The sequence below is a fragment of the Canis lupus genome, chromosome 10, assembly GCF_003254725.2.
Source record: "Canis lupus dingo isolate Sandy chromosome 10, ASM325472v2, whole genome shotgun sequence".
Taxonomy (NCBI): domain Eukaryota; kingdom Metazoa; phylum Chordata; class Mammalia; order Carnivora; family Canidae; genus Canis; species Canis lupus.
Window position 1 is genome coordinate 39214751 of NC_064252.1, and position 14764 is coordinate 39229514.

General features: G+C 37.8%; 1 pseudogene; it reads left to right on the forward strand.

The window, feature by feature from the left end:
• The first annotated feature begins 203 nt into the window (after positions 1 to 203).
• LOC125755870 (heterogeneous nuclear ribonucleoprotein A1-like) lies at positions 204 to 14418 on the forward strand (annotated as a pseudogene).
• The last annotated feature ends 346 nt before the right edge of the window (positions 14419 to 14764 follow it).

Here is a 14764-nt window from a genome sequence, read left to right on the forward strand (position 1 = left end):
ACAAGTGAACATACACAAACTATTAATTGAAAGAGCATCATATAACATTATATGCCACTAACTGAGGGCTTTTCTAAGTTTTGCCTCATTGAATCATAACATCCTTATGAGGGAGACACTATTATTATCCTCATCTTAGACATAAGGAAGTTGAAGCATGGATGTGTTAAATAACTTGCATTGGGTCCCACAACTAGGAAGGGATGGCGCCTCGCAACATCCTAACCACTCTTCCACATTTTGTCCAGTCCCAGGAGAACTGTGAGTTAGTTAACAAGGGTGTCTTTAAGAAGCTCACTCTCCCCTTTATACATAGTATCTGCTTGCTGTTAACCATTCTCTTCCAGGACCCAGCTCACTTGTCCTCTTCTGTTAGCCTCCAACTCCCCTTGATTCTGTCTGCTGCCCTCACACTTCTCATCCATCCCAGCTCCTCTGTAAGGACATGAGAATACATCTGTCTACGCTGCTCTTTAGAGGTCAAAAACTGGCTGCCCTTCAGATACGTTTTCTTTTGTCTACACAGTGGTGTATGTGTGTGTGAAGTTGAAATGAGGATACTTTAAGTTGACCACATTCACCATATCCCCTCCACTCTTGGGGTCCCACTTCAGGCAGTTCCCACACATGCCCATATTCCATCCTGCTTTCTGTAGTGCCCACCATGAGTGCAACACATATGAATTTGAAAAATGCTTCCTGGCATAAACATGAACCCCAGAACTACTCAGATTGTGCCAACTCAAAGATTTCTAGGAATGCTAAGGCTCTAGGTCTCAAAGGATTCTTCCAGAAAGGCCAACCAAGAAAGTGGTTATTTCATAATTTGGAGACCTAGATAAACCTGCCTAGTATTTCTGGTGACTTCACTGCCCAACTGAAAAGTAGAAATTTGGTACTTTAGGATTGAAGTAAGACTTTACTCTATGCAAAACTGTTGTATCTTTATCACCCAATATTTGTTGATACTACTTTGCAATGCTCTGTGACAGAAACCATCTAAGTATTAATATGATACCTGTCTTTCAGTAGCTTAAGAACTTTTAGGCAGAAAAAGATATTTACACAAACATCATTCTAGAAAGATTGTGATATAGTCATGAAAGAATTGCAAAGTAATTTGGGAGTTTAAGAAGGAAAACATTACTTCCTGCCAAATGGATCAAGATGGTTTTATTTCCTAAATGTTTTATAGAGCTGCAAATCAAAATAAGAAAACCATCTAACTCATTTCTTTACCATTATGCAGAACCACTTCCAAACCCTCTCTGAAAGCAATTAACCTACCCCATTTTATAATACCTACAAAGTAGAATTTTCTACCTCAATTTATCAAATCAGGTGATTAAAAATTATTCTTCACTATCCTTAAATGACTCTTCAGCATTTGCATGCCACCTTTCCGATTTCCACTGAAGATACATTGCTGGCCCATTTTCCAAGTGTTTTCCAAAATCAAGTATCGTATCTGAAATCTGAAATTGTGTCCAATTTCAAGAAGCACATCAGAGCCTAGCGTCTGATTAAACTATCTCATCTCTTTATGAATAGTTTGCTGTGATTAGATTGTAAACACCTGCATGGAGTTATTTTGACTTTAGACTCAAAGGAACATTTTATCCTGGGAAATACAGATTCCTGAAATAAGCAAGTCAGTTTCAAACCACGCTTTTAGAGTTACATTCTTAATGACCTTTGAAACTTACAAATATTTATGCTTATGTGGTAAATCCATGATTTCCTGTCATATGTACTTATTAGATATAAGTTGCCTACCTTAAGGCACACATTCATCAAATACTCATATTTCTTTTAATTTCTTATCCAATCAGGGCAAGGTGTTTCTTTCTGTAGTCAGAATCAAGAGTTCAATGTAAGAATTCAACAACTCATGGAGTTATGCCAGGGAAGATAAAATTGGTAGTATGAAGTAGCACAGCTTCCAGATTTTTTTTTTTAATGTATACATTTGGCCTATTGTTGCAAAGAGACAATGTGAGAAAAGAAACAAGATTTTGGTTTTGACTGTCTGTCTTTTGTGTGTCCATAATCACACAAACCAGACAAAAGTATTGTAGATTTGCAGCTTCCCAGCAGGGGGTAGGGATTCCTTCTAGACAATAGGTACTTTGGGTTAAAAACACTGTGTGAGTTTGTGTTCACTTTCAGGCGATAGTATCCACTCTAACTGGTTTCAGTAGAAAGGGATTTATTACCAGGTATTCAAAAATCATTGAAAGGGACAGTGGATCGAGCTACAGCTGCACTTTGAGGAACATCTCCCAGAGGACTACACAGCTATTATGTGCACCAGCCAAGTGGATATGCCTCACGCTCTGTTCATCTTTTCCTACTTAAACCAGTTATAAATTCAAGTCTCACATGGATACCTCTGATCAGCAGAAATGAAACCATACCTGGGACTCAAGCTGCAAGGGAGTCTTTGACGTTCCTGCTTTGGCAGTACAGGAGGGAAATAATTTTCTAATTATTTTGCTCGCTGCACTACCCCTAACAGTTTTTCAGATAGTACCCAGGACCTGGAATACACCCAGTCGAAGGAAGGAAATTGAAAAGGATGCTGAGCAAGCTAATCCACGGTTTTTGCAACAACCACTTATTAGGGATATTACAAAGGGGGCTTAAGCCTCTAGTAGATGCTTACATGAGATGAATCTGAAGTCCTTTTCAAATCCCTTGAGCACAGAGCCCATGTCTGTTTTGCTCATTTTGTAACCCCAGCTGGACTATGCCTGGCACAATACTAGGCAATCAATAAATGCGTGTTGGTTAAATGAATGAATACATGAAACATAAAATTGTCCTTTTTTCCTATCTCCACAATCCTTCAGTGGTCAAGGTTCATATACAGATTATTCTCCAATTTTTGTTTGATGTCACATAGATATCTTTGCTAATTTTTCATTTGATTTCCTTTTCCTAAGTTAAGGATGTGTACAAACTGAGAATTTGTGAGCACGTTTGGATGGATGTACCTTCTCTTTATCCTGGCAGTTACATTTATTTTGATGCCTAGGCAGCTCAGTGTAAGTATAATGGCCATTACAGTAACAGTGTGGTTACCCAATGGGTCCATTTCCACTTTTATTATACAGAAAATGTCCACTGATGATTTTTACTCCTCAGAAAATGCCTTCTTTCTAACCTTAGAAAGTGGCATCTTAGATATTGAAACAAGGCAAATACAACACTATTAGTTAGAAAATGATCATCAGAACAGTTTTCCAAAGAGCATGTCCTCCATGTGGCTTTGTTTCTGTGATTTGGGGTGAAAGATAACAAGGAAAACTGCCAGTTTCTTGGCAAATGCTTCTCTCCTTTGTTTTATATTCATAATACTTTTTTTAACTTATTTTTTTACTCCTTATATTGCAAACCTTGACTTTTTTCATTTCCTAAAATACTTCACTGGTATTTCATTTCTGTCCAGACATCTCCATTATCTTCTCTATGCAGACCCAGTGTACATATCTCCATAAATGAGTTATGTAATGATTATTTAATTGAGGTACCCAAAGTTCAGCACCTTTAGGAATTAATTAAAGTGAATGTATCACACATTATACACAACTCCATGTTTTATTTTCCAAATTTTCACTTTGTAAGATTTGTCTTTCTCCAAAACTAGATTTATAATCATATCCAGACCAAAATGCATACCTTAACTTTACTCAATAATTTATATTTTTCAAAGTGTTTTTATATATTTTATCTCAATTGATTCTCACAACAACCAATTAGATTTTAAGCATACCAGAAACTGTCAAGTTAGATACACTGGCTTACATATTTCAAATGTCAAAAGCACATATTAACATTGGAAATGTGTTATTTGATCTTTAGAAAGAAAAAAACATATTAAACACTATGAAAATAAAATACTTCAAAGGAAAAATAAAATTATTTTCTATCTAGGTAGATTGTGAAAATGGAATTGCGTCTTAAATTTCTTAGATGTTTTTAATTTCTTCACACACACACACACACACACACACAGAATGAACATACCCTGAATAATGAGAAAAAATCCTTTAATGATTTTTGAAATAATTTCATGACCCCAAACACTAATTCAGCCTAAATATTGGTATCCAGGTTTCATGAAATACTCCCTTGGCCAGGGATTCAAGCTTATTCTCCAACTTCAGAGTAAGAGTGAGTGAATAAGGATTTAGAAAAACAATGGGCTGAGATATCCCTTCTATTTTTTCCTCACCAGTTTCCTTCTTTGACTTATCATCCTTTCCACATAACCCTTTCTCTCTTAGCTTGATATTAATCTCTCTCTTTTTTTCTTGTGGTAAAATACACATAATGTAATATTTACCATCCTAATTATTTGAAGTGTACAGTCTAGCGGCGTTAAGTATTTCTTTCTTCTTTTTTAAGATTTAATTTATTTATTCATGAGAGAAACAGAGAGAGAAGCAGAGACATAGGCAGAGGGAGGAGCAGGCTCCATGCGGGGAGCCCGATATGGGACTTGATTCTGGGACTTTAGGATCATGCCCTGAGCTGAAGGCAGACGCTTAACTGCTGAGCCACCCACGCGGCCAGGCATTAAGTATTTCTATGCTGTTGTGTGACCATCACCACCATCCATCTCCAGAATTCTTTCTGTCTTGCAAACCTGAAACTGTGAACCTATATAAAAAAAAAAAAAATCCCCCTCTCTCCCAAACCTTGACAACCACCATTCTCTTTTTTGTCCTTACAAATTTGATGACTTAAGGAAACATATAAGTAGAATCTGATAGTATATACCTTTTGGTTACCTGCTTATCTCACTTAGGATATCCTCAATGTTAATCCATGGTATAGCATGTGCCAGAATTTCCTTTCTTTTTTAAGGCTGAATAACATTCCATTTTATGAATGTGCCACATTTTGCTTATCCCTTCATCTGCCAACTTGGGTTGCTTCCACATTCTTGCTATTGTGAATAATGCTGCTATTTGGTTACTATTTGCACAGAATATCTTTTTCCATACTTTCACTTCTAACTTATTTGTCTTTTATCTAAATGAATCTCTTGCAGACAACAGATAGATCATGTTCTTAAAGCTATTCTGCCAATCTCTGTCTTTTGACTCTAGAGTTTAATCCATTTACCTTTAAAGTGATTACTGAGGAGAGGGACTTATTTCTGTCACTTTGCCATTTGTTTTCTATATGCCTTATCACCTTTTGTCACTCATTGCCCACATTACTATCTTTTTTTGTGTTTAGTTGATGTTTTCATGATGAAATGTATTAGTTTCCTTCTCATTTCCCTTTTTGCATATTCCATAGATATTTTCTTTGTGATTACCACGAGGATTACATTTGATAGTCTAAAGTCATAACACTTTAATTTGAACTTATACCAACTTAACTTCAACAACACAGAAAACTTTCCTATACAGCTCCATCCCCACCACTTTCAGTTGTCAGTGTCTTGAAATTACATCTTTACACATTGTGTGTCCAAAACATAAACTAAAATCATACTTATTTATGCATTAGTCTCTTCAATTATGCACAAAACAAAATGTAGAGTTATGAACCAAAGTTAAAGTAATACTAGCTTTTAGACTGGTAAGTTTTAAAAACATGTTTGGTCTCTTAAATCATGCATAGAACAAAAAGTGGAGTTACCAATTAAAATAACATTAATACTAGCTTTTATAATTGCCAGTTATTTAATTTTCCCGAGATCTTTATTTCTTCATATGGCTTTGAGTTTTCTGGTGTCCAAGCATTTCAACCTGCAGGATTCCCTTTGCATTTCCTATGGGGCAGGTCTAGCAGTCACAGATGCCCTCAGCTTTTGTTGATCTGGGAATGTCTTAATATCTCCCTCACTTCTGAAGGACAGTTTTGCTGAATCTAGGATTCCCGATTGACAGTTGTTGTTTTTTTTTTTTTTCCATCACTTTGAATGTCTCAGTGTACTGCCTCTGGTTCCAAAGTTTCTGAAGACAAGTCTGCCGATTATTTTATTGAGGATTCTTGTTTGTTAAAAACCACTTCTCTTGCTATTGTTAAGATTCACTCTTCATCTTTGGCTGTCAACAGCTTGACTGTAATGTGTCTTGGTATGGATCCCTTCAAGTTCATTCTGCTCGGAGTTCATCAAACTTCTTGTTTATATTCATGTCTTTCATCACATTTGGGGAGTTGGGGGCCATTATTTCTTTAAATAATCTCTCTCCCCCTTTCTCTCTCTTCCCTCTTTTGAGATGCCCACAATGTGTGTGTTGATTGGTTTATGCTGTCCCACCAGGCCCTTAGACTCCCTTCAATTTTCTTCAATCTTTTTTCCTTTCCTCAGGCTTGATCTTTTCAATTTTTCCATATTCACACTCACTGATTCTTTCTTCTGCCTCAAATCTGCCTCTGTATCCCTCTAGTGAATTTTTCATTTCAGTTACTGTACTTTTCAGCTTCAGAATTTCTGTTTCTTTAATTTTTTAGATTTTCAAATTTCTTTATTGTGATTCTCATTTTGTTTAGACGTCATTTCCTTTATTTCCTCTAAGTCTGTCTTAAGTTCTTTAAGCATCTTTAAAACAGATGTTTTAGAGTCTTTGTCTAGTAGGTCCATCCTGTGGTCTTTCTCAGGGACAGTGTCTATTGTTTTCCCCCTCTCTGTTTCATTGAATGCCTTGTGATTTTGTTTTATTAAAAACTGGGCCTTTGAATCAAATAATGAGGTAACTCTCGAAATCAGATTTTCCCTATACCCAGGGTTTCCTGATTTTTGTTTTTGTTTTTATTTTTTGATTGTTGTAGGCTGCTCTGTGCTGGGGATCAGACTCACGTATAAACTAAAGATCTTCTCAAGTTTTTTTCTGAGCCTGCATTTTTCCCTGGGAATGCATCATGACTTTCTAAATTCCTTCCATATATGTGGTTGCTTTTGAATATCTAAAGCTTAACTATCTGGCTCCTCAAAGAGGAAAATGGTTGGGCAGGGAGGGTATATAAAAGAAAATTTTAAAGGACACTGGCCCTTTAAATCCTCTGACAGTCATTTCAGCCTGAAAAGGAAAGAAAGGCTTGTAACAGTGGAAGGGTGAAGGCAACAATGCCTCTCTGTGTCTGCACTCTGTGCCTGTTCTTCTGTGATCAGAAACAGCAATCAGTGATCAGAGCACAGATCCCTGATATTTGGAGGCAGAGTCCTTATTATCCACCCTGGCTCCCTCAAGCTGTATGCAAGCTGCTCCTGAAACATGTGCACAGCTGTCTATTGTGGGGCCAGAGGATGGAGATGGGTAGTTGCTACAATGAAATTGACTGAAATTAAGTGCAATTTACCATCCAGAATATTTACTTCCCCTGGAAGTAGCAAGCCTTCAATAGACTCCAGAGTTCCAAAATAGTTATAGCAGACAGAGTCTGCCAGTGCAATTACTGTCTAGGTGGGGATTCAGATTCCTTGTGCTTCCTACTCTGCCATCTTCCCAGAATCCTTCATTTTTATAAGATAAAAAGGTAGTTTTCTTATTATTTCTTAAAATAGTTTTCTTTGTTTTGTATTCTTAAGACAATAAAATGTTTCCCTGTAGATTTCTGCAAAACTCTGAATAACTTGTCCCTGCACCAATTAAACAATTTTTAAATAAGTACCAAATAATATATTAATAAGGGAAATAGGCTGATATTTTTACCCAAGGCAAGATACTTTCCCACTAACATGCTATCATATTATGAAGCAGATTTTTGTTTGCTTGTTTGTTTGTTTGTTGTTTTTTACAGACTCTGAACAGAAACCATTTTAGGAAAGGCAACATCATCCTTTTGCAAATGCCAACAATATTGAGACCATATCCTATGCCAAAGGTTCTTAACACTGACTACATGTTGAAAAGACACTGCTGTCTGGCCCCAGGCCCAGAGATTGTGATTGAATGGTCTGGGGTATGTCCTGGGCTTTGGGAGTTCTAAAAGCTCCCAGGTGATTGTAATGAGCATGGGGGTCTCTGGTCTGTGCTTTCTTTCTCTTGCGGCAATGAGCATGCTACTCAAAATATGACTGCTCAGACATTATTGTACTCTTCCAGGACGGAGCTCATGATTTCTGAATGAGCACTCTCCTCACTTTACAATTCCAAGCATATTGTCTAATGTTCCTGTGTGTATTGGACACTGCTGGGGCTCAGCCAGATTCAGTCGAATCTCTTTTATTCTTATGCATCCCTCCTTTGGCTTCTGTATGCTTTTGCTTGTAACTGTCCACACCTGCGTCTTTCTTTGGAGGTCTGCCCAAGGTCTGCTGAAGTCACTTTGGGCACAAGTACAGAAAGCAGGAAATGCCTGGGAGGTCTTGTCTCCTCGGGGAAGCCCCTAGCCAATAGCTGACACATGCAGCCAATGAAAGCCCAGCTCTCTTGCCTGCAGTTGGGATAAACTGAGGCAAAGCTTGTAATCCCCTGCTAGGTCAGGCTAGGTCTTCTCTGCAGCAAACTTCACCTGAGATCATACCCTTGCTTGCCTCTTCCCTTTCCATGTCTTGCTTCCCCAGTCTCTTATTAGTTTCTCCTGGGAGCACTTCCTGAATAAATCATTTGCACAACATATCTTTGTCTCAGTATCTGCTTCTGTTGGCTCCATGGTAACTAACCCTAGAAGTAGGTTAGTTGAGAGAGGAAAGAGAAAGTAAGAAAGAGTGAAACATCGATTGGAAACAAACAAACTTATTCAGCAATGCTTGAAGAAATTTCAGAGTCAACAAAAAGGACTTCCTATGTTTAATCATTTGAAAGTTAAAAGACTGTTTTGAGTGTTTTTACAAACCGCCTGGGGCCCATCAGGCCATGACTGCTGATGTTTTCATCTCTTAGGGAACAGCACCAACAGCAAAATGCTTTTGTATTATATGAGCATAAGTATCAAATTTGTAGAGGTGAGTGTATGTATGCTGCCTGCATGACTTAACCGGGCAGACTTTTGCAAACTTACATATCCTCTTTATGTTCTTTGGTTACTGGTGTGAGAATTATGACATGCCTGTGAAGGGACATGGATTCCATGAAAAGTCAAAGCAGACAGGGTTTCTCTTCCACTCATGCAAAGGAAACACTGGATTACTTTTAAATAGGTTGTGATAGTGCAAGAATCATTTTGGACCAGTTGCAGGTGGAAAAACATAGTGGACTTCAATTTTCTTTCTGACACATGAGGCTCCAGAAAGCCCTGCTGTAACAGATGCTCATTCCACCCCCCACCCCAAAGACTGTAACCTTAGCAAAGAAGCAAATGGAAGCTGAAGGTTAAAAGTGACCTTAGCCTTCAAGTCCCACTATGGAATGGAGGCCAACAGCAGCGTGAAGGTAGTTCTTTTCTGAAGACACAGATTCTGAGCCTGAATAAAAGGCTTCATTTTCCAGAGTTGTCAGTCTGATGCATATCTCAACAATTAGATTTACTAAAGAATTTTATAGGGAATAAAAAAGAGAGAAATTAAGCAAAATGTCCAGATGTCATCTGTTAAAAATGTTTTATTGAGACAATAAACAAATAACATCAACAAGTACTAAAATTTTAATTAAAATATGATTTACAATGTTGCTATACACCACTAGAAGCGTTCTTATTGATAGGAAATAAGATTGCATTGCTTGTATCCTTAGGACACTCAAACATCCCATTTGACTTTGTGGGTCTCCCCCCAAGTAGGGTGCTCTTATGATGTACTTTCCATGCCCATGAGCATGAAAATTTTCTCCAACGCTTTAAAACACAATGGCAGTATCAATCGTTCCCTTTCATTGCTGGCTACATCACTAAATAGATGTATATTATGTTCTCGTGCCTTCTGCTCAGAAAAATCTAAGTATTGCATTTCTGTCAATTCATTGATTGAAGAGCTTCCCCCTCAGAATGTTGACAGCTGTTTCAGACATTTATAAAATAACTTGGATAACAGCTGCAAACGGATTGGCTAAAGAAGATTTGGAAGCATGTAATTAGCATTCATCAAATGCACACATTTCCATTGAAAACCCTCTTCAGCCCAAAAGTTGACTACCAGGAAGCTGATGACTCTTGTTCAATCTGGGAACAGGCCTTGCTAACACTTAACTTTCCATTAGCTGATTTTAAAAGGAGCTTATTAATATAGTTACTATTGAATACTATTGAATAAGTTATTGGTGAATGCTGTCTGTAACCGACACTGCTTTAATTTTTGTCCTGTATCCTTCAGACAAGCATCCATGTGAGAGTGGCAGGCCGTCTCTTGGTAATGTAATTCACTGATAAATTCCTCATACTTGAGCGCATATAATTCCCAGATATAAAGTAGAAATACACCCAGCTAATTAATTACCTTTAGGGACAAAAAATACTCGTCATGAGAAGCAACAATGTATATATCTGATAGTCACCCCTGTGTTAAAAATTGCATTAAAAGCTTCAAGGTAAGGGAACCTGGGTGGCTCAGTTGGTTAAGTGTCTGCTTTCAGCTCACATCACGATCCCAGGGGCCTGGGATCGATCAGTCCCCATGTTGAGCCCCGTATAGGGCTCCCTGCTCAGCAGGGAGTCTGCTTCTTCCTCTTCCTCTGCCCCTTACCCTGCTTGTGCATTCTCTGTCTGTCTCTCAAATAAAGAAAAGCTTTAAAAAGTAAAAAAACAAACAACAAAAGCCTCAAAGTAAACGCCAACACATTAACAGCAGATTAGTGTGGCATGACTGTGAGAGGTTTTCCCTTCTTCCTGTATATGGTTAGGTATTTTATTTGAATACATGATTCGTATATGATTGATTGAAAAAAATCAACTTTATATGAAAAGGCTTTGAGTACTTCAAGGACACTACAAGTGTACTTCCAGAGCCAAAAGGAGCACCAGTCTTCCTTAACTATCTTGAAAGGACCTTTAACTTAAAAAGAACTTCCCCAGGCCCTGGGTTCCTGCAGATATATGAGTAGATACTACAGTGCTTACAACACAAACAATGAGGTGCTTATAAAAGGGCCAGAGTCCTAAAACACTGAGGACATTCAGACAGGTCTCATATTAAGAAAGAAACTATTTTATCTTATTTATAATATGACTACAGATCTGAATAACTGTATAGCAAAACATATGCTATCTAGAGGAGGCGATATTGCTCTTAAGCCCTGTTCAAAAGCATATCTAAATCTGTACATTTGTTAAGACTGTTCAGTCTATATGGCGTTCATTCCTTCTTTCTCACTCAGTGTGAATTCTTCAGGGTTCATCTGGAATGTTGGTATCTTCCCTGGGCTCTTCCCTCATTCCTGGACTAGGTGTGCATTCTCTTCCTTGACCTCATCTTCTCTCTTCTCTAATACACTGATTGGCTCTGGCATCATTCTTGTAGACCATGCATAGCTCTCTCACCAAGGCCACCATGAGATATTATTTTGTTTTTGTGTATGATGCATGTATTTATTTTAATTTTTACTTGATAATTGACTAGTAATTTTTTACAGCTTCATTGAGGTATAATTGACATATGTAAAATGCATGTCTTTGAAGTATACAACTTAATAAATTATTATATATGTATACATCTGTGAAACCATCACCACAACCATAATAGTGAACAGAGCCACATGCCCAAAAGTTTCTTTGTGCCCCTTTGTCATCCTTCCATTCAGCTCCAGTCCCAGCAAGCAGTCCCAGGTGACCACTGAGCTGCTTTCTGTCACTTAGAGTTGGGTTTGAACTTTCTAGAATTTTAGGTAGAACTATGATTGTTTTAACCCATACAAGTCTTTAAACATTCATCCATGTACTTTTGTATCAGTAGTTCATTTGTTTCTATTTTATTTCTAAGTGATATTCCTTGGTATAGATTAATCACAACTGGATTATCCATTCACTGGTTAATGGACACTTAGGTTGTATCCTGTTTTGGGTTATTTATAAATAAAGTGCAAGTTCTTTTACATACATATGCTTCCATTTCCCCTGATTAGATAAATATCTAAGAGTGGAATAGCTGGGTCCTAGGATAGATGTATGCTTAACTTTTTAAGGAAGTGAATGTTGCTTTGGATCCTTGCCAACACTTGGTGTGGTCAGTCTTTTTATGGTTGGCTATGTAGTGGATATGAAGGTGTGACTCGTGGTTTTAATTTGCAATTCTCTGATAACTAAGGATACCAAGCATCTTTTCATGTGCTTATTTGCCATCTGTATATCTTCTTTGGCTAAGTATCTGTTCAAATCTTTGCCCACTTAAAAATTGGCTTGTCTTATTCTTGGGTTATAAGTTCTTTATCCTTTTAGGATATATGTTTTGCAAATAATTTCTTCTAGTATGTGGCTTGCCTTTTGTTTTCTTAATATTGTTTTTAGAAGAACAAAAGCTTTTCATGACAATTGTTTTGATTATTCCTTTTATAATTCATACTTTTAGTGTCATATTTAAGAACTCCTTGTTGAACCCAAGGTTTTCTATTATTTTTTATTCTGGATGTGTTTTAGTTTTTGCTTTTATGTGTAGATAAAAGATTTCAAGTTCATATTTTTATATGGTGTAACATAAAGGTTGAGGCTATTTTCTGCATATGGCTATCCAATTACTCTAACACCATTTGGTGAAAAGATTATCTTTTAGTTGATGAGTTGCTTTGCCACTTTTGTTGACAATTAATTTACCATATACTGTAATTCTATTTCTAGAATCTCTATTTTATGGATCTGTTTGTCTAAAACTAATAAACTATATTCTACTATGATTTTATTTTAAAGATTAAAAACAAAAAATTTAATGGGCACCTGGATAGATTAGTCAGTTGGGCAACTGACTCTTGATTTTGACTCAGGTCATTATCTCAGGGTTGTGAAATTGAACCTCATGTCTGGCTTTGCATTGAGCATAGAATCTGCTTGGGATTCTCTCTCCCTCTTCCTCTGCTCCTCCTTGCTCATGCTCACTCTCTCTCTCTCTCTAAAAAAAAAAAAATAATAGTTAAAAAACCAGTTTAAGTCTTTTATCTTTGCTCATCTTTTCCAATATCATTCCAATGAATTCTAGGGAACCCACTTGAGCTTCAATATCCAGGATCTTTATTGGACCTTTATCACATAGGCATGACGGATGATTGTTTGCCATGTGGTTGACCTCAATTTTCAGGCCAACTGTGTGACCATGATCTAGAAGGAAGGAGGCAAATAAAAGAAATGCTAGTTGGAGGGTAGAAATCTGGACACGACTTGGGAAACAGAGACTGATTAAAACCCAGAGTCGCAGAGTGGTCAATAAAAGGCTTTTAGCCTCTTATACTGTTGGTGGGAATTCTAATTGGTGTAGCCACTATAGAAAACAGTCTGGAGCTTCCTCAAAAAGTTAAAAATAGAACTACCCTACAATGTGGTCCTACTAGATATTTACTCGGAGAATACAAAATACTAATTTGGGGTGCCTGGGCGGCTTAGTTGGTTAAGTGTCCAACTCTTGGTTTCAGCTCAGGTCATGATCTCAGGGTCTTGAGATTGAGCCCCACATCAGGCAACCTGCTCACTGTGGAGTCTGCTTGTCTCTCTCCCTCTACTCTTCTCTCTGATTTCTCCCTCTCTCTCTAGAATAAATAAAATCTTTCTAATAAATAATACAAAAATACTAATTCAAACAGATACATGCACCCTGATGCTTATAGCAACATTACCTATAATAGCCAAATTATGGAAGCAGCCCAAGTATCTATCAACAGATGATTAGATAAAGATGTGGTCCTGTCTGCCCATGGTTGCTACTAAGTAAGTATTGTTAAAGTCTCCCCTCCCACCACAGTCACATTGAAGTCAGAGTCTCTCAAAGAGCCTAAACAGCTGTGGAGGCTCTTCATCAGAGGTTTAAACTTTGAAACAACCAATGAGAGTCTGAGGGGCCATTTTAAGCAATGGGGAATACTAATGGACTGCGTGGTAATGATTGATCCAAACACCAGACACTCCAGACGCTTTGGGTTTGTCATGTATGCCACTGTGGAAAAGGTGGATGCAGCTGTGAATGTAAGGCCACACAAAGTGAATGAAGGATTGGGAAGCCAAAGATGGCTGTCTCTAGAGAAGATTCTCAAAGACCTGGTGCCCACTTAACTGGGAAAAAGACTTTTGTCGGTGGCATTAAAGAAGACACTGAGGAACATCATCTAAGACATTATTTTGAACAGTATGGGGAAATTAGAATGATTGAAATCATGACTGACCAAGGCAGTGACAAGAAGAGAGGCTTTGCTTTTGTAACATGTGATGACCATGACTCTATTGATAAGATTGTCATTCAAAAACAGCATACTGTGAATGGCCACAACTGTGAAGTAAGGAGAGCCCTATCTAAGCAAGAAATGGCTAGTGCTTCAACCAGCCGGAGGTCGAAGTGGTGGTTCTGGAAACTTTGATGGTGGTTGTGGAGGTAACTTCAGTGGGTGAAGTGGATTTGGTGGCAGTTGAGTTGGTGGTAGATATGGTGGCAGTGGGAATGGTTATATTGGATTTGGTAATGATGGAAGCAATTTTGGTGAATTTGTTAACTCAGCCAAGCGCAGTGGGAGCAGGACCTAGCTGCTACAAAGGAGACAGGTTTTATTTATTTATTTTTTAAAAATTATTTATTTATTCATGAGAGACACAGAGAGAGAGGCAGAGACACAGGCAGAGGGAGAAGCAGGCTCCCTATGGGGAGCCTGATGCAGGACTTGATCCCAGGACCCTGGAATCATGACATGATCCAAAGGCAGATACTCAGGCAGCCCTGGTGGCTCAGCGGTTTAGTGCC